We start from the raw sequence: 22,150 nt of genomic DNA, 5'->3' as shown, positions 1-22,150 counted from the left end.
TATGAATTTCACTACTCATCAGCAACACTGACTTCATTACAGGGAAGCAAAATAAAGTGGTGTGATTTGGCACAAATGGTTCAATCACAGTCTTGATGCATTTTTGTGTGGACAATTGAGAGGTCCCACACAGCTCCCCAGTGTTCCAGGACATCCTTAGCCTGCATTGACACTGTACCTCGCTCATCCAGAGTAAACGGTATTGAGGACAATAGACTCTATTTTCCTGTGTCTGTTGCATCCTGGGGGTTCTTTCAGGTCTAGGCTTATCATGTGGTGGAGGCTTATCATGTGGTGGAGGCTTATCATGTGGTGAAGGCTAAAAATGGAAAATGAATGTTTAAAATTAAATTTGTACTGAGCCTTGTTTTGCAAACTAAAACATGTGTACTTCTAGATTTGCTGCAAACAGACCATTGCAGGATGACCTCTGTGGTCACAGTTCTGCAGCAAAGCTAAGACAGCCATAATTTCTGCTTTTTATCTGCAGCCAGCTTCTAAGCAAAACGGCTAGGCCTTCTGAACTCAAACTGCATGATCTGTGTCACGTAGGCTGTTTCATGTGATTATCTTGTGGTTCTGTATAAACTTTGGTACAGTACAACCTTGATTATCCAAACATCAATTATCCAAATTTTGGATTATCTGACCAATATCTCAAAGTCTCGTTATATCACCGAGGTAAGTGAATTCAGATTACCTGTCCTGAAGAGGATATGAAAGCATTGGCATAAACAAAGGAACACAAGCACCTAAAGCAACAGTGGCTGGATATTTTTTATGTAAGGGATAGTTAACCAGCTCTTGCAAAAGTAAGTGCTTTATTCTTGTCACTTTACCAGGCCGTTCATGGAAACAAAAATGGCAGAGAAAGTAAACGCATGAGCGAGGCGATCCTTCTGTTTTTCTATCGCAGCATTGAGTTCCAGAAACTGACAAGTGCTTTTGTGACTGTAGAAGCTGTTTGGGATCTTGCTTAATGCTAGGATTTCATATGTTTATGTGATGGTAAGGGCTTAGTCCTTGTCAGTTTAACCTGCAATTTGCAAAATGCAAAGATTAGTTTGTTTAAATAGCGGACTCATCAAAATTATAGATTTAAACAAACTCTCTGGTAGAGCACAGCATGAGGCTTCCTTTGTTTACGATCAGATCAGTTGTCTGAACAATTAGATATCTGAACAAAATACTCCCCGCCCACCTTGTTTGGATAAATGAGGTTGTTCTGTACTTGTCTGTAATCTGCGAGAAGCTAGGTCTGACTGCGATGAGCTCACATGCTAATGCTTCTCCCAAAGCTTTTGGTTAATAAATGACTTCTGCTTGACTTGTAAATTCTTAATGTTGTATTATTTTGCCTACAACAGAGATTAGTCTGTTTCTGTAGCAGGTTGCTGCAGGCTTGCTGAAGCATTTATTCCTCCAGTACCACTGCATAGCAGCATCAGTGGCGACCATGCTGACTGGGGCTGTGTCCATCAGTCACATTTACAAAGAAGGTATGTCCAGAATATAAAGGGCAAAATAGGTTTGTATCAACGAGAACAGTCATCAGTTAAATTACTTACAAGTAATGTTGCAACAAGCTCCTCCAAGGTGCAAGTAGATAAGGCAAAACAAAGAAGGGATATTGTGGGTATTCAGGCAGGTGTTGAGTATGCACTAAGGGAGCAAACATACAGCCCTGGGATGCAGTCTGATCCAATCCAAGAGCTGGACACCTGTCCTTATGTGCAAAGTGTCCTTGCACCAGACTCTAATGATAACTGCTGATGTGATCCAAAGTACAAAATTAAATGCAGAAACATTCTGTGAGTGGATTGAAGATGTGCTATAAAAATGTGGCGCAACTGGCACATATGAGAAACCAATGTCCATGAACATGGGGCGCATACACAGGGCACATTCCTTTAAACATTGGTGCCAGGTATCCAAGATGTGGCCCAGAGGGCAAGTATTGAACTAGAGTTACTGGTACCTACTCTGACTTCCATGTACGGAATTCTCGTGGTCTAGTTTCTATCTGTCTTGAGAGAGAATAACAATTTTCACGTTAATGAAGTGAGATAAGATAGTAATGAGGGTGATAATGAATAACAATCCCTGTTAATGAGCTTCTTACTATTCATTAGCAACAACCTTGTCTTGACATCCAGAACTCTGTTGGGGAAAGTGACTTCTTGCTCCCAAAATTGAGAGATACCCCAATAGAATTCTCGCAGAACTCTCCCGGATTTCTCACCATAACCTACATTGTTCAAAACCTGATAATATTCTGCTTACAGTCATAGTATCCTGTATAGATTAGGGGATTTTTTTTAAAAGTGCTCTTGTTGAAAATAACTATGTTATATGTTGGAGTGAGTCTGTCAGCCCAAGGTCAGGTTTACTCCAGTTTTGAGATATAGAAAGTGTAATTCAATTTAGTAAGTTATGTTTGAAAGCAAGATGTTATCTAAGATAAAGAATGAAGAGGCAAAATATACCATTTTCTGGAATCAAATGTTTTTATGCAAAGATCTTATTTTAATCTTTTATTGGATTGTTAAAATTTTTCCAGTGCTCATGGATAAGGTAGGATGGTAACCATTGTAATATGTAAAATCTTATGAGAGGAAATGAGGTCTTGTCCAGAAAGATCATGAAAGAAAAGATCTTAAGTGGATGGGATTATTACTTTACTTCCCAGAGAAACTACACAGGGTGACACCAGTGCCAACGGTCTCAGGTCAAACCTGGCTCAGGGAACAAACTATGCCCGCACAATTGTTTATTTACAGCAAGTGGATCTAGTAAGAATTTAACCCGAAGTACTAGCTCAAGATATAATTGACAAAGTAGGCTAGTATATTGAGAATATTTCATTCGGAACTCATGTCCAGCATGCACAGTGATGTTAGTGCCTGCGTTAGACAAATCTAGAACCAGAAAGGAGGGAAGTATTTGTGACTTACCCAACCCGGGGTAAGAAGAATGGTAAAACTCACATTTTATCGATAACGCTGCAAGGCACTAATAATAGCACATTTTCAGGAGGGTATGATTACAAATCTCTGAGGATTGCCCAAAATGAATGTGCGTATAGACTAAGTTCATATGGATACACGATGAATGGTGCCGATGGAACTTTATACATCAGCAGGAGCCACACCTAATCATAATATAGTGCACCTATGTAAAGACCTACAGTTGAGAATTTCATGGTGTTGCTTATGGTTGCATAGTGGCATCTGTCAAGGCAGTTTACGATACCCAAACCTAATGTGGAGTTCCCTGACGAACAAGAAAATTTACCTCTGTGCAGGACTGGCGTGTGAAAATAATCATATTCTCTGCCTCCAAGTTGCAGAAAAGTCACCTCAAGAGGTTTTCACCTGACAGGTATGGTGTTTGCTTCTTGCCAGATGGTAAGCTAAATGTATCCATCCAGAAAGCTAGGCTGAGAAGCAGTCAAAAGCCAGAATGGCTACCATTGCAACTTTGGTATTTACCCTCATAAACAGTACATGTACTTGCTGATAAAACATTTTTTTTTAATCTACAGTTTTGAAGTTGATGGTATTGACATAGAACCAATAACATACTTGGTGTCTGCCTTCCTGAATCCATCCCTGGTGAAGTGGAACCAAGACAACATAGTCATCTACAATCTGATTCACTATATTCCTAGCCAGTAAGATGACTGACCAAACTATAAGAGGATTCCAAATTATTAAGGAATTGATACTCCAACAGGATCCCTGGATGACCAGATTGGGTAAAAATCCTATAAATAGGTTGCCTCTACTTGAATCAGAACAATTTGTTCAGTGGTCTTCAGGAGGAACTGATATGGGAAGTAAGGAGTTCACAGAGTTCACTGTGTAAAAACTGTTTTTCTCTCTGGATTATTAGGATGAATAGCATTAACATTATTTCTCCCTCTAATGTGTCATCTGTATGTACAGTACAAGTGGGAATATACAAGGGACACAGACATGTTTGGAGAAAACTACACAAATATGATTATGGGAAGAGACACAAAATGTGATCAAACAGAGTGTGGAGGGATTGCTAGTCTTGGCTGTTCCAGTGCATTACGTGCTCATGGCACAGGCTGTGCCACTTGGATCTGTTCAGTCAAGGCCTCTGTCATTAGTGTGGGAAACAGCAATCAGCTCATGATCTGAGAGGCTGAAGGACCAAGGATCCACAGGTAAAGCAATGTGCATGTTTTTAGAGCTCCAATCAGCTACCATTTCCTCAACCTTTCCCTGCACTACTCCACTTACTATGAGGTCTCAGCTATTTGAGGCATAATGTCCACCCAGCACACATCAACCTGGTCTCCTGTACACTGGGGAGACGAAATGCAGACATTTTGCAGAATATCGATGTTCTCTCTGTAAAAATAATCCTGAGCTTCCAGTTGCCTGCCACTTCAACAGATTTGGAGATTGGTATTGAGGGCAAAATGTCTAAATTTGCAGATGATACTAAGATAGGGAGAATAGTATATTGTGAGGATTGTGCTGAGCAAATTCAGAGGGGCATTGACCAGGTGGCAAATACTTGCCAAATGGGGTAAGGCATGCTGATAAAAGAAACACAGAAACACCATTCAAGCTCAATGGTTTAATTTTGAGGGGAGTACAGGAGCAGAGGGATATTAAGGTTCACATCTATAAATCTCAGAAAGTGGCCAGGCAAATTGTAACAATTAAGAATGATGCAGCTCTATAAAACCCTGGTCAGACCACACTTGGAATATTGTGTTCAGTTATGGTTGCTTCATGATAGGAAGGATGTAGAAGCTTTAGGGAGGGCGCAGAGGAGATTTACCAGGATGCTGCCTGGACTGGAGAGCATGTCTTATGAAGTAAGGTTGAGGGAGCTAGAGTTTTTCTCATTGGAGCGATGAAGGATGAGAGGTGACTTGATAGAGGTGTACAAGATGATGCAAGGTATAGATAGAGTGGATAGCCAGAGACTTTTTCCCAGGGTGGAAATGGCTATCACATGGGGGCATAATTTTAAGGTGATTGGAGGAAAGTTTAGGGGAAATGGCAGAGGTCAGTTCTTTACACAGAAGGTGGTGGGTGCGTGGAATGCACTGCCCGTAGTGGTAGTAGAGTCAGATACATTTGGGACATTTAAGCAACTCTTGAATAGGCACATTGGATAATAGTAAAATAATGGGTATATAGGTTAGTTTGATCTTAAAACAGATAAAAGATCAGCACAACATTGAGGGGCAAAGGACCTGTACTCTTCTAAGTTCTATGTTCCATCTTTCACAAGGCTTATAGGATACTTGCTTTTGTAAATAGAGGCATAGAGTATAAAAGTAAGGAAGTGGTACAACATATCATTGATCAGACCACACTGAGTATTGTGTTCAGTTCCTTATTTAAGGAAGAATGTTAAATCCCTGGAGAGCGTGCAAAGGAGATTTACAAGAATGATACGAAGAATGAGGGAGGTTTGAGAGAAAAAAATCACAAAAGAAATTAGGCTTATTCTTCTTGGAGCAGAGAGATTAAGAGGTGATCTTATTGAAGTGTTCAAAACTCTGTATAATTTTGAGTAAAAAAGGATGTTTTGTTTGGTATGTCAATAACTAGGGCTCATAATTTTAGATTGTCAGCAAGAGAGCTGTGTATGAGATGAGAAATTTCTTTATCATAGATGTGTGAGAAATTAGAATGCATTGCCTGGGAAAGTGGTGGTGAAGGATTATGTTACAGGTTTAAAACAGACCTGCATCTATATTTGAAAGTATTAAATTTCAAGGTCTACAGAAAGAGGGTTGCAGAATGGGACTAGCAGGGTGGGTCATTCAGGAAGCTGTACAGACATGCTGGGTCAAATGACCTCCTTCGTATTACAAAATTATATCATTCCATGATTCTATATTACAATGTTTCCTGGCCAACGTTTCTGACTCTGGTCTGCTGGAGTGTTTCAGCGATGCGCAGAGCAAACTGGAAGAATAGATTTCATTTTCTTCTTGGGAACTCTGTAGCCTTCAGGACTCAATCTTGAGTTGAATAATTTTAGAATCTGAAGACTTTGTTCATATCCTTTGCCCAACCCCATAACGGAGATCCTGTCATGACATGGGCTGCTTTAGGTACAGCCAACCCATTTTCTCCTATTTATGGTCCCAATTAGCAGTCTTCTCCTTCCTTGGCTTTCTATCAATCATCCCTTTTTCCACCTAACTGTCTTTCTCTACTCTGGGCTCCATCTCCACCTATCCACTTTCTCTTGTCCCTGCCTTCAGCAAATATATGATGTTTTCCTAGGTATAATCAATTCTGAAGAAACACCAACACATTAACTCTGTTTTCTCTCCACAGATGATGCCAGACCTGGCAAGTTTCTCCAACACTTTCTGTTTGTTTTTCAGATGTTCAACACCTACAGTTCTTTGTTTGATTTTCATACCATTCAAAGTTCATTGGATATTCATTAAATGAGCATCACTAATCTTTCAACATATCAGAGATGTGATGCCAGCTGTGATGTGGATTTAGTCCTTAACATTGCACAAGTGAGTCCGAATAGATTCCAAGAAACCAGAGAAAAGTGCTACTGCATCTTTATACACATCCATATCCTTTGTGAGCTCAGAGACTCAGCATCCATCTAAATCTGAGTACTATAGGACCTTATAACTCAGAAATGACCCCATTGTCATGATCTTGAATCATTTGACAAATCCAGCCCTCCCTTACAAATAATCCATTTCACGGCTAATTTTCTAATTAATGCTATCAAACAGGATTAAGAACACTTAACATGTATTATTATTTGAAACCTATGGTGGCTGCTTGCTTCACCAATTTTTAGCACTTGGATGAACATGCATTATTTGATCATTAGAGCTTTAATGAAACCTAATACCAGCAGGTGAACAAACCCTGAGCTCAGAAATATAGCTTCCTTTGTGCACTGGCTCTGAAGGGTAATTGTTGATGCCTCAGTGGCTAATTTTTTTGATCAGTTATTACTCTGAGACCAAACCTCCCAAATGTGTAAGCGACAGGAGTAATCTGTTCAGCCAATTGTACCAAGTTCCTCCCATCAGCTGTGATCATCAGTCATGCAGCCAAACCTTGTCAGTTCATTCCCAGTTCTGTACAATGAACTCCCTGTTATGGCTCACTACTACAACACAACCTTTTTTTTAATCACAATACTGTCATCAGCCACCGTCTGTTTAATAAACGATGCCTCCCCCTGAATAGGCCCCAGAGAAAAATAATTTTATTTTCATTCAACTTCATTCAGATGAAGGATATTTATTCAGCATGGTGATTAAATGAATACTAAGAAACTGAAAAAGCGCCCTTACATAAATAGAATATTTAATATTTTAAATATGTGAGGTTTGATTAAATAATTTTATTTGTCAAAATAAATGCGTGCAGTTTTGAGGCATTATTGAAAAGCAGACCACAGGGTCAACGGCAATAAATATATTTTAAAAACTGATACATTGTTCAAAATATTGATTTATATTTGGGCTTTCTGTTGCCTTCTATAAAATGCTGAAAGCACAAAAATGCAAAACAGAATTTGCAAAAGTGCAGGAAATTTTCCAGTATTTAATATATTGTTGAAAAAGTTGTATTTCAGTCATATGATACTTGCACATATGGTGTTAATTCTATCACTTTTAGTTGTTGTAATTTAACTGGGATGGATTTGCCCTATTGAGGCTGATTGCTTGAGTTGGGAAACTCCCCCCTCTGTTTCTTTGTTTAAAGCATCAAATCACGTATTTTCTTTGCTCTGGGAGGGGGATTTGGTGGCAGTGGGTGGGTGTGGGATAGAGATGGTTCTGCTGGCTCTGGAGGCAAATGCTATGCGACCGGGAGGTAAGTGAGTGCTGAGGTGGGTCAGTGTAAGGCCGGCTCCAGTTCCCTGGGACTTGCTCTCTGTTACAATAAAAGCAGCTAGCCCTCTAGCCCTCACCTCTGTCACCAACTCATGACCCATCTTACCACTGTCCATGTCTCCGTAAATCTTCCATGCCAATTCAGTGTCAGTTTATTCCCTCTGGAAACACAAAATGACAAATTGACTTTGCTGAAGGCTATCTTTAAATGGTGGTAATAAGGTGTGCTTTCCATGATCTCTTTTGTCATTTTTTTTGAACAAGATTAAGGAATGTCATGTGGTTGGAATCTCCATTATTAATATTTTAATGATTTGTATGATGGACAATATTAAAACTGTAAGAACAGCATTTTCCATCCTTGCATATTTCTGAATTGGTGTTTGTTTTTTTCTAGCTGTTTTATGCTTGCTATTTTTGTTGTGTGGCTCATTGGTTATATTGTAACAACTCCGGTGGGAATAGTGCACTGGAAATCAAGTCGCACTTCCCTGCATGTCATCACAAATGTGAAATATGACCAATTATGTCTCTATGGTGGTTAATGCCTACCTGTGCATATATCCAAGATAAAAACATAAGTTTGAAGTATTCATAATAATCTTCAGCCAAAAGAGCTGAGTGGATGATCCATCTCAGCCTCCTCCAGTGCTCCCCAGCATCACAGATAACAGTCTTCAACCAATTTGTTTCATTGCATATGATGTCAAGAAATAGTTAGAGGCATTGGAACTGCAAAAGCTATGGTCTCTGATACCATTCCAGCAATTGTACTGAAGACTACTGCCCCAGAACTTGCTGCTCCCATAGCCAAGCTGTTCCAGTACAGCTAAAATACTGTCAACAACTTAAATATGTGGAAGCTTTCACAGGTACTTGCTGTACACAAATAAACAGGACAAATCCAACCCAATCAACTCGTGCTCTATCAGTCTGCTCTCGATCATCAGTAAAGTGGTGGAAGGTGTCATTAACAGTGTTACCTGCTCAGCAATAACCTGTTCAGTGATACCCAGTTTGGGTTCTGCCAGGGCCACCCAGCTCCTGACCTCATTTACAGCCTTGGTTGAAACGTGTACAGAAGAGTTGAATTCTAGAGGTGAGGTGACAGTGACAGCCTCATCTGGGTTTGTAAGCCTCAGTAAAGTATATCCAACTTAGATGTGCTCCTGCTATTGGAAGTCACTTCATAAATATTCCAGAACTTCATCTGACAGGCTTGCAGTGTAATATAATTGTGTGTGATAGAAACTCTGTAAATAAATACTCAGATCTCTGTTTTATTTTAGTTTCTTCCTAGTTTTATATATATATATTCTCTTCTGTTTATATTTTCTTTCCCGTTTACCCCCATGCTACCACCTGTAGTAGTGCTTATTTTTCCCCAGCACCCATGTTGTGTGTGTGTGGAGATGTGAAACACAATGAAAGACACAAGATGAACAAATCTTTATTAATTTCCACCACCAGGAAGAAAGGAAACACCCAAGTGGCCAGTGTCAAGCAGTGCCCTTCACAAAGGGCAATGCTGCATGATCAAACCGTGAGGGAGAGGGAAGGAATTAAACCAAATAGAGTTGGAGGGGGAAATAATACACTCCACTCCCTGCAGTGCCCACGTTTCCCTGAAAATCTCAAGGATGTTGGAGGACACCGTATGCTCCTTCTCCAGGGACACCCAAGGTCTGACATACCCGTGGAAGAGGGCTAGGCAATGGGCCATAACGACAACCTTCACTGCCCGCTGCCTGGACCTGTTTATGGCCAGTTTGGCCAGGCCCAGGAGCAGACCCACAAGGAGGTACTCTGACCCACCCTCCTTCCTCTGCACTGGCTGCCCAAAGATCAGGAGCGTGGGACTGAAGTGCAACCAAAGACAGAGGAGAAGGTCTTTAAGGAAAACAAATGGGGGTGCAAGCACCCACACCCAACATATACATGGTCCACAGCACTACAGAACAAACAGTTGGGGCAGAGGGTCTGTGAACCACCACATCTGCAGTAGCAGGGGATGGCCGCGTGCAGCACCCTCCACCCCAGATCTCAGATCTCTGCTTTATTGTGCAAAAGGAATTTGTCCAAACATTGAACCTTGCTCTAAAAACAACAGCATCTTGGAGACAGTCAAGTTTAACTTAATCCCTGAACAATGCTGTGACCAATCATGATCTCTCTGCTTGGCCTGAGAATTAAGATTGACAGTTAGCTGTTCTTGCTGCGTCTCCATGCTAACGATGGCCCAGCCAATCAGCAGTCTTTTCTCATATTGGAGAAGGTGGTGGCTCTTTTATTGAGTCTGTTTCTTGGATCCTAATGCAAGATGAAAAGCTTCAGTTTGCAGTGTCCTTTCAGCAATGTTTAAGTTCTGTACTCCCAGGTATTTATTTATAATGGGAGTTTGTGCAGATATGCACCTTTGGTCTGAACCTGTCTGTAACCATTACTAAAGTGAACACCAGCTTTCACAAATGCTAAACAGAACATTCAGGAAGTTTTACTGGGGATGCTCATGGATGGAAATATTTAATGATTGCAATTATTGCTATCTGAACAATTTCTAAGATATGCTTTGGCTTAGGTCAGAAATATAATAATCATATCACATAAAAATTGCAAAATAAGGCTGATTTGTGCACATCTTTCACTTGAAGCTTCTGGGAGAAGCTTCAATACAAGAGCAAGAGGTTTAAATTTACAGCTTAATCTTTCAAATAGCCATGATAAAATTAAATAGCAACAGGCAATCAATAAATATTCATGTGAGGTTTTCTGCATGAAACAGCTGACTTTAAATGCAATTGGGTGACTGGAATTACAGGCACTTTAACACAAAATATTAGCAGACATTTCAAAGCTGTGCTGTCGGAGTGCTGTCCCAGCTCATCTGCTCCCTGAACACTTACTTATGTTTTTTGTTCTGTTTGCCCAATATGGGCACTTGCTGTCCTACATTAACAAGTGGTCTGGAAAAGCATCCGTTTTAAAATCCTCAGGCATATTTTCAAGTTTCTCCATAGTCTCTGTCTCTCTCTCACTTTCTCCTCCCTTTCTCTGTAATCGCCTCCAGTCCTAGACTCTTCAGATTTTTCCGTGCCCTTAACTGTGACCTTGAACACTTGCCCATTTAATTGTGCCAGCCTTTTTGGCTTACCTTTCGCTACCTTAATCATACACTCTATAATTCCACATCGTAGAATTCTCTATATCACTACTTTTCTTGTTCCATTTTTAAGGAAATCCTTAAAACCTGATTGTTTGGCAAAGCGTTTGGCCAAATGTCCTAATACTTTTGGATGAGGTTCTATGTCAAAGTTTGCCTGGTGATGTTTATGAAAAATTTTATTAGATTGAGAGACTTATTTCAAGTTGGTGCTATTGCCGTTACCTGCTGGAATTGCCAGGACGGATGCTGTCCTCTCAGATGGACTGAAACTGTCCCATCAAACACTGCTAGAGGATTGGCTAACCAACACAAAGCAGCACGTTAGGATAAGTAGGTCTTTTTCTGGTTAGCAAGCTGTAACTGGTGGGGTGCCACAGGGCTCAGTTCTCAAGACTTAACTGTTTACTATCAATATTAGTGACGAGGAGGCAAGAATAAAAGATGTGATAGTTAAAGTTGCAGATGATGCTGAAATATGCAGGAATGTAAGTTACAATGAAGAAATTAAAAAAGAAATTACAAGTAGATTAATTGGGTAGGTGAAAGATCCAGATGGTGCTTAATGCAGATAAATGTGTGGTTATTCATTTTGGTCAGAAGACTCGAAAGACGTTTTTCACAATTTAAGCACCACAGCAAACAGATCCCTCAGCATTGCAGAACTCTGCAAACTCTCAGCAATTACATAATATGCTATTTTCCATTTTGTTATGAAGGTATAAGGGGTACTGTACCTTTAAGGGAGTTAAAAGCTAGCAGAACTACCTGACAGTACCAAATGTTCAGAAAAAGATATAATGTAAATTTTTGGTCCAGCAGCTAAGGTAGCTGGTTGCCTGGAGGCAAAATCAAATTTGAATTAGACCAATCAGTTTAAATTATACTCCCAAAAAAAACCTCCAATCAAGTTTGAATTTAGTATATTGAAAATATTAAAAGCCAATGACACAATCTGATGCTTTGGGGGTATAAGACCAGAAAAAATTGAACAGTTGAGAGAGAACTGCCAAAAGCTCTACAGAAGTAGGCTGCTAGTCAGAACTCTCTGAGGGCTTATGCCCGAAACGTCGATTCTCCTGCCCCTCGGATGCTGCCTAACCTGCTTTTCCAGCAACACATTTTTCAACTCTCTGAGAGGGACCTCTCTAGAGAACGAGTTTGTACAGGGAAAAACATCAGCACTGACCTGGAGAGCAAATCTACAGAGGAAAGTATAAAGAGAAGATTCGACTGCTGGCTGGTTTTGAAATTTGAATTTTTGGAAAATTTTAATTGGGGGTTTTATTGCACTAGTATAATAGATTGGAAAGTAAAAGATAAGTTAGAGGAAGTCAATGTAAAAAGTTGTTAATTAATTATTCTCTGCTATACTTTCAGACATAAAGTTGTCAATTTTTACTTTAAATAGTTCTTGGCTTCTCGAATTTTCAGATTACTACTCAGGATAAATCTTTTCTGTGTTGCTGGTTTAAACTAAGCAGGAGGCTTACCCCATATCATAACAGTTTAGGGGCTCATCACTGGAACTTGAACCATTTGGGAGGGATTTTATCCGCGATTTGAACCGTTTGGGTCTTGGGATTGTGATTTGAACAGGCTTAGACAGATTTGAATAGATTTGGTGTAGGAGAAAACCTAGTAGATTTAAATATCACAGGTTAGGGTCCAAGATCTTTAAATAAAAAGTAGCTGAGACAACCTGTTTAATTTCTGTGACTGTGGTTTATTAAATTAAAAGTGAGAGAAATGGCTCTTAAAATTGCTAAAGAGGTTCTGGGATTTGAAGATGATTCTCAAGTTTGCCAAGAATGTGTAGAAGGAAAGAAAAAGGTACCAGGAGCATATAGATAGCAATTCAGAAACTCAAAAAGGAACCAGGTCGGACTTATGTAGAGTTTGAAAGAATTAAACAGATTCACTTTGTTTGATGGGTGTGCTCTTTAAAATTAGATAAGACCTCCATGAGAGATGATTCTGCTGAAGGAGTTTAAAAACTCACTTCTAGAGATGGTAAGAGTTCATGTGAAGGAACAGAATGTTCAGGAAGTGAGATGGGCAGCAGAATTAGCAGATGAATTCATGTTGGTGCATAAGACAAGCTTCCAGCCAGAATTTCATCCTGTGAGGGACAGAAGTTGAGAGAAGGGGAGATCTTACACTATGAAACCAAGAGTAGAGAGCATTGGTAAGAATTTAACACAAGGTAAAAAAAATAGTCCAAAAGGGTGGAAAGGAGGTGAAAGGCCTCAGGTGTTTCCACTATGGTAAAGTGGAACACATAAAGTTACAGTGCTGGTCATTCAAGAAGGGCATTGTGGGAAAAGATGTGATAAAAGAAGCTAAGCCAGTGGTATTAATGAAGGTAGTAAAGGAGACCCCAAGAAGAGCCGAGGGGCTAGGTATGGAGTTAGTACCTGATCCCTACAAAGAATTTGCCCTCTATGGGTAAACTTTACTCAGAAAGAAAAGGGGGAAAAGGACAATAAGTTATCATCTTGAGTGATACAGGACCTAACCAATCGCTGATAGTAAGGGATGAGCGAATATGCATTCCTTCTGATCTGTTACCCAAGAATGTGGTAACTTGTGAGATAGATGGACAGAAATTTAGCATTCCCCTATGTAAGACCAGGTTGCAGTGCCAACTCAAGACTGGGGTAATTACAGTGGGAGTGATTGACAGAGTGTCAGTTCCAGGAATTCAGTTTGTTCTTGGGAATGATTTGGCAGGATGCAAGATGGGAGTGACACCCCTCGTTGTGGAGAAGCCCAAGGAAGACCAAGAAACTGAGAAGTTAAAACAAAAATATCCTGGTATTTTCCCAGACTGTGTGGTAACCAGATCCCACTGTCTTAAGTCACAGCACAAAGCGAAAAGTAAAGAGAAAAATAAAGGAGTTGAGAATCAGTTAGCGGATACACTGTTTGATGTAATGCCAAGAATGTGTAGAAGGAAAGAAAAAGGTACCAAGAGCATATAGATAGCAATTCAGAAACTCAAAAAGGAACCAGGTCGGACTTATGTAGAGTTTGAAAGAATTAAACAGATTCACTTTGTTTGATGGGAGCGCTAGTCGAGGATTCTCTAAAGGTAAACATGCAGGTTGAGTCCGTGATTAAGAAAGCGAATGCAATATTGCTATTTATCTCAAGAGGGTTGGAATATAAAAGCAGAGATGTGCTACTGAGACTTTATAAAGCTCTGGTTAGGCCTCATTTGGAGTATTGTATCCAGTTTTGGTCCCCACACCTCAGGAAGGACATACTGGCACTGGAACGTGTCCAGCAGAGATTCACATGGATGATCCCTGGAATGGTTGGTCTAACATACGAGGAACGGCTGAGGATCCTGGGATTGTATTCATTGCAGTTTAGAAGATTAAGGGGAGACTTAATAGTAAACTTACAAGATAATGCATGGCTTGGAAAGGGTGGACGCTAGGAAATTGTTTCCGTTAGGCGAGGAGACTAGGACCCGTGGACACAGCCTTAGAATTAGAGGGGGTCAATTCAGAACAGAAATGTGGAGACATTTCTTCAGCCAGAGCGTGGTGAGCCTATGGAATTCATTGCCGCAGAGTGCAGTGGAGGCCGGGACGCTAAATGTCTTCAAGGCAGAGATTGATAGATTCTTGATGTCACGAGGAATTAAGGGCTATGGGGAGAATGCTGGTAAGTGGAGTTGAAATGCCCATCAGCCATGATTGAATGGTGGAGTGGACTCGATGGGCCGAATGGCCTTGCTTCCACTCCTAGGTCTTATGGTCTTATGGAATCTCAGGGAGCTTTAGAAAGGTGGCATCAGGCCCTGAAGACCCTGTTGGAAGCATACTGTCAGGATTACCCAAATGATTGGGATAAAGACATCCCATTCGTATTGTTTGTCATTAGAGATGCCCCAAATGAATCTACGTAGTTCACTCTCTTCGAGTTAATATTCGGGTAAGAAGTAAAAGACCCTTTGAAATTAAAGAAAAATTGATAGGACCAAAGTCAGAGATCTCACACTTAGATTATGTATTGAAGGTGAGAGAGAGACTAAATTGAGTAGATGAGTTAGCTAAACATCACCTAAAGAGGGCACAGCATAGGATGCAAAAGGTGGCAGATCAAAGCTCTGAGACTCAGACGTTTTCCTGAGGGGATAAAGTGTTAGTACTGTTACCAATGATAGGAGATCCCTTCAAAGCTGGGTTTAGTAGTCCCTATCAAATTGAGAAAAAATTGAGTCAGCTGAACTATCTAGTAAAGATGCCAGATGGAAAAAAAGGTATCGGGTATGTCATGTGAACATGTTGAAACCATATTATACGAGAGAGAAAGAACTGGAGAAACAGGTGTTAATTATTGCCCCACATAGTGAGGAATCAAATCCAGATAATGTGGATTTTGATGAGCCTCTAAATAGATTAGAAAATGATGAAGTCTTTGAGGAGTGGGATAGGTTGAGGAATTAAGGGCTGCGGGGAGAATGCGGGTAAGTGGAGTAGAAATGCCCATCAGCCATGATTGAATGGCGGAGTGGAGTCGATAGGCCGAATGGCCTTACTTCCACTCCTATGTCTTATGGTCTTATGGTTAGTAAGCTATCTGTCTCAAGAGCATGGAATGCACTTGAAAGATTTGTTACTGCAGTATAAGAACATGTGTAAGAATCAGATGGGGAAGACTAATGCTATTGTACCTGAAGTAGATGTAGGGAATACTGCTCTGATACAGCAACACTCCTATTGGCTTAATCCTTTCAAAGCCAGACTGGTCCAGATGGAGGTGGAGGCCACGCTCAACCAGGACATCATCTAACCGAGCCATAGTGAGTGGAGTTTGCCAATCGTTTTAGTTCCCAAACTGATGGGACGCAACGATTCTGTGTGGATTATCAGAACATCAACATCATTACAAAATCAGACTCATATCCAATTCCTAGATTGGAGGGCTGTATTGAGAAAGTCAGACAAGCCAGTTACGTCACCAAGTTGGACTTAATGTGTGATTACTGGCAGGTACCTTTATCAGAGATGGCAAAAGAAATTTCTGCGTTTGTAACCACAAATGGGCTATACCAGTTTAAAGTGATGCCCTTTGGAATGAAGAACACACCTGCCACATTCCAAAGATTCATGAACAGTGTTGTGGCTGGGTTAACAAACTGTGCAGTCTATTTGGACAATGTAGTGATCTTTAGTAAGTCCTGGAAAGATCACATGGTACAGTTGGCAGAGCTCTTTGAATGACTAAGAGAAGCAAAACTGGTGATAAACTTAAATAAAACTGAATTTGCGAAAGCAGAGGTGACGTTTTTTGGGATATAACATCGGTCAGGGAAGGATGACCCCACGGAACGCAAAAATGAAGGCTATTGAGGAATTTCCATGAATAAACTCAAAGAAAGAGGTGCTTTGATTCTTTGGATTCAGCAGATTCTATCGGATGTTTGTTCCAAACTTCAGTAGTGTAATAGCACTGTAAACCAACTTGCTGAAGAAGAACATAATGTTTCGGTGGAAGGAAGAATGCCAGGAGGCATTCGACCATTTGAAATCGATATTAATCACCAAACCAGTTTTAGCTTCACCAAAGATTTCAAAATCCATTAAAATCGCCAACAATGCTAGTGATGTTGGAGTTGGAGATGTACTCCTACAGGAAGATGAGGATGAGATTGAACTGCTAATTGCTTACTTTCAAAGAAGATCAACATCAACCAGAAGAAATACTCCATGACCAAAAAAGAACTATTGAGTTTGGTACTGGCCTTACAACATATTAATGTGTATGTCATGAACAATGTGTCGGAGACAGCTGTGGACACGGATCACAATCCACTTACACTCTTAGAACACTTTAAAGACAAGAATATGAGACTATTTCATTGGAGTGTTATGTTACAGAGTTTGAATTTAAAAATCGTACATGTTGCGGGTTGTAAGAATGTAAATGTAGATGCATTATCGTGGATTTAACTGGTAAAGTTTCAATGAGTTTGTATTTATTTAACGTTATATACATATACACAATTATATGAGAGGAAGTTAAAGTGAATTTAGATTAAAGTTATAGGTATGTTATGATAATGTGTTTAAAGAACAGAAAAAAATTGAAACCATCTTTTCATTATGATGGTTCATTTCTTAAGGGGGGAAGGTGTTATGAAGGTGTACGGGATACTGTACCTTTAAGAGAGTTAAAAACTAGCAGAATTATTTGACAGCATCAAGTGTTCTGAACAAGATAGAATGTAAACTTTTGTCCAGCAGCTAAGATAGCTGGTTGCCTGGAGACAAAAACAAATTCAAATTAGGCCAATCAGTTTAAATTGTACCCCCCTCAAAAAAACAACTTCCAATTAAGTTTGATTTTAGTATATTGACAATATGAAAATCCAATAACATAATCCGATGCCTTGGGGGTATAAGACTGGGAAAAATTGAACAGTTAAGAGAGATCTGCTAAATCTCCAACAAATGTAGGCTGCTAGTCAGAACTCTCTGAGAGGTACCTGTCTAGAGAAGGAATTTGCACAGAGAAAAACATCATCACCAACCTGGAGAGCAAATCTAGTAAGGAAGATATAAAGATATAAAGAGAAGATTCAATCGCTGGCTGGTTTTGAAATTTGCATTTTTCAGTAAATCTTAATTGGGTGCTTTATCAGACTAGTATTATAGAAGGGAAAGTAAAAAAAAATAGGTTAGACAAGGTCATTGTAAATAGTTGTTAGTTAATTATTCTCTGTTGTACTTTAAGAATTAAAGTTGCTAATTTTTTCTTTAAATAATTCTTGGCCTCTTGAATTTTCACAGATTACTGCAGGGATAAATCTTTTCTGTGTTGCTGGTTTAAATTAAGCAGGAGGGTTACCCTATGTCATACAAATTTGTCCTGCCAAAATGGAAAATTTCACACTTTCCCATTTTATATACCATTTGACACAACTTTTCCCACTCACCTCACCTATCTGTATCCTTTAGTAGCCCCATCATGTCCTCTTCATAACTACCAATTTTCTACCAATTTCTGTCATCAGCAAAATTAGCCTTGAGTTCAATCATTCAAGGCATTTATATAAGTTGAATAAGGTTGAAATATCAGCACTGATCCCTGTGACACACTGCTTGTCACATCTTGTCAACCATAAAATGACCCATTTATCACTACTCTGTTTTCGGCTCATTAACTACTCGGAAAGCCAACATCTTGCCCCCAACAACATGAGCTTTTATTTTCTGCAATAGCATGTGATGTGGCAACTTATCAAATACCTTCTGGAATTTCAAGATCAATGTAATGTTTCTACAACACATATTACTTCTTCAAATAAATCATTATATTGGTTAAACATGACTTCTCTTTCACAAATCTATGTTGACTCTGCTTGATTATCATGTTAGTGCCCTGCACTAACATCATAATGAGTCTCTAGCTTCTTTCCTTTGACAGATGTTAAGCTCACTGGAACTTTCTGTTTCCCTTCTTTTGTGAATTAAGGAGTTACATATGCAATCTTCTTTTTTATATAGAACATACTCTGAATCTAAGCAATTTTGGAAAACGAATGCCAATACATCAGCTATCTCACTGACAACTTCTTTTAAGATCTTATGATCAAGTCCATCAGGACCTGAGGATTTGTCAGCTTATAATTTGAATAATTTGCTCAACACTATTATTCTACGATTGTCATATTGTTAAGTTCCTCCATCTCTTCCATTTCGGGTTTGCAGCTATTTCTGAGACATTACTTACATCCTCTACAGTGAAAACTGATGCTAAATATCTGTTTTATTCACCTACTGTCTCCTTATTATATTATTAATTCTCCAGACTCATATTTTATGGAAGTAAGGTTCACTGTTTATTTTCATTTTTTAAAGTATATTCACAAACCTTTCCTTTTTGTTTTAATACTCCTTGCTAGCATTCTCTTCTAATCTAATTTTCTCTTCTGAGCAATCGTCTGATCGGCTACCCTTCTTAACACAATTGCTTTTCTTTAATTTAATAAATTCTGTGACTTTTACAGTTAACAATAGATGATGGCTCTTTCTCTTGGAAGTTTTCTTTCTCACTGGAATTTATCCATTCTGTGCATTCTGGATTGTTCCCTTTTGTTCTGCCATCATATCTGGATACCTTAGTTTGTCAGCTCAATTTAGCTAGCTCTGCTTTTATGCCCTCAAATTTGTCCTTATATAAGTTTAAAATGTTATTATTGCACCCACTCATCTCTCCCTCAAATGGAGTTTAAAATTCAATCGTATTATGATTGCTGATATCTAGGAATGCCATTACCAAGAGGTAATTAATTAATGCAATCGTATTGTACAATATCAGATCAAATATATGATTTGGAGATGCCGGTGTTGTACTGGGGTGTACAAAGTAAAAAAAATCACACAACACCAGGTTATAGTCCAACAGATTTAATTGGAAGCACACTAGCTTTCGGAGCACTGCTCCTTCATCAGGTGGTTGTCAAATACATGGATCAAATTATATGCTGCTTTCTGGTCAGCTCCAGGATGATCAATTCTAAGAAACTATTCAAGAAACATTCTGTTAGTTCCTTGAATATGTTACCTTTGCCCATTTGATTTTTCCAGTCCTTAAGTAGATTAAACTCCCCCATTATTATCACAGTATCTTTCTGACAAGCTCCCATTACTTCTTCTTTCACATTCCATGTGTTATATGGGTTATTATTGTCTAGCCTGTGAACCACAAGTGATATCTTGTCTCTATCAGTCTTTATCACTATCCAAACTGCTTCTATATCCTGTATTTCTAAACATAAATCATCCCTCTCTTTTATTTTAATAGCATGATGAATTAACAGAGCCACCCCTCCAAGATTCTCAGCCCCCTGTTCTTCTGTACAGTCTTGTACCTTTAATATTCAGGTCCCAATCTACATAATCCTTCAGCGTGTTTCTGTATCCCAATCTACATCACCCTGTAGTCATGTGTCTGTAATAAAATTACAAAGGGATTCTAGGCCATGTGCCAAAACATATTATGCGTGCCCAGGAACTAACTAGATCAGTTCAAACATGCAATTTTTATCTCTTAATATAATATGATTTTCGATTATTTCTTAAGCAAATGGCATAAATGGTATAGTGTTAAGTGAAGTTTTGATTTCTAGACAGAAAATATTCTTTCCTGCATTACTGGTTTGAAATTCAATATGTGCCAAAATGCATTAATTATTAGACACTTTTCTTTGGTAATAGATTTAATTAACTGAGAGAAATGGTATTGTTGGACAAATTTGCCCAATAGGTTAGAGATCACAAAAACACAGCTCGAAGTGAAATTGACAAACAGTTTGTTTCAAGCGATATCACTGGAAGGGGGACTGACTAGGCTGACACAGAACTGACAGTCTGTACAGGTAGATCAGAATTTCTATTCCCAGAGCTGAGGATGAGACTATTTTTAAAATAATGCTGCACAATAAGGCTGATCAAGAAATGGGGAAACTAGTTTGTATCTGGAAATGGAGTAATCTAGTTGCAAGGATGCTAATTGGAAAACAGTTATTGGATGAATGTCCTGTTCCTTCACACAATGCAGCATCCTGACAGTATTGACAGTTCCATTCCTCTACACAGGTCGGTGTTCATGTCTCCACTGCTTCCATTGTCCTGTCCACAGAGCATGTGCTTGCTGGTGCCTGTCTGACCTGCTCTTTGTGTGGCTTTGGTATTGCTGGGTTGTAAAGCTGCTCTTGGGGCTTTGAGATATCTGTGATGATCTGTCATTGTTAGCGAGCTTAAAGTGTATTCCCTTGTCTGCATGGGCTGCATGAGTTTATGAGCCTGCTTGGGAATTCTGGGTGTTTTTAGTGCAGTTTGGCTAATTTTGCTTTTCTGGGCTTATTGTGGGTTGGCAGATCTTTTCCCACAGGTATCAACCAACCTGTCAACCAAAGGCTGTAAAAGTTTAGATTTGTTTCTTTAATTCATTCATATTTTTCCTTCACATCAATCTTGAACATTTATGTAATCACATTCAGTAAATTACAACAACCAATAAACATTTCACATGTTTTGTTTAAGCTGCTCTTATACAATTTAACAGCTGTAACAATTTAAAAATCAGAACCAATTAAGACTGTGTGCCATAACATACTTGTTCAGGCAAAACTAGCTAAAAAAACAAAATGGTATAACTGAAGGGAACATATGAAGAAGGCATTTGGTATGCTTTCTTTTATTGGTCAGAGTATTGAGTACAGGAATTGGGAGGTCACATTGCAACTGCACAGGACATTGGTTAGGCCACTGTTGGAATATTGCGTGCAATTCTGGTTTCCTTCCTATCAGAAAGATGTTGTGAAACTTGAAAGGGTTCAGGAAAGATTTACAAGGATGTTGCCAGGGTTGGAGGATTTGAGCCACAGGGAGAGGTTGAACAGGCTGGGGCTTTTTTTCATGGAGTGTGGGAGGCTGAGGGGTGACCTTATAGAGGTTCACAAAATTATGAAGGGCATGGTTAGGATACATAGACAAAATCTTTTCCCTGGGGTTGGTGAGTCCAGAACTAGAGGGCATAAGTTTAGGGTGAGAGGGGAAAGATATAAAAGAGACCTAAGGGGCAACATTTTCACACAGAGGGTGGTACGAGTATGGAATGAGCTGCCAGAGGAAGTGGTGGAGGCTGGTACAAATGCAACATTTAAAAGGCATTTGGATGGGTATATGAATAGGAAGGGTTTGGAGGGATATTGGCCAGGTGCTGACAGGTGGGACTAGATTGGGTTGGGATATCTGGTCGGCATAGATGGGTTGGACCAAAGGGTCTGTTTCTGTGCTGTACATCTCTATGACTCTATGACTATATATGATATGATTAGTGTCATTTTCTCCTTGTAAAATACAAATGATCACTATATCTCACACCAGTGTGATAAATGAATCATAAATAAATCATTAAAGAAAAGACTTTTAGAATGGAGATAAGGAAAAACTTCTTTGGATAGAGTGTGGTGAAACTATGGAATTCACTACGACAGAAGGCTGTGGAGGCCAGGTCGTTGAATATATTTAAGACTGAGATAGTTATTCTTGAGTATCAAGGGGATCAAGAGTTATGGGGGG

This window comes from Hemiscyllium ocellatum, chromosome 2 (genome assembly GCF_020745735.1).
Source record: "Hemiscyllium ocellatum isolate sHemOce1 chromosome 2, sHemOce1.pat.X.cur, whole genome shotgun sequence".
NCBI classification, from domain to species: domain Eukaryota; kingdom Metazoa; phylum Chordata; class Chondrichthyes; order Orectolobiformes; family Hemiscylliidae; genus Hemiscyllium; species Hemiscyllium ocellatum.
The sequence above is the reverse complement of the archived record's forward strand: the minus strand, read 5'-3'. Positions refer to the sequence as shown.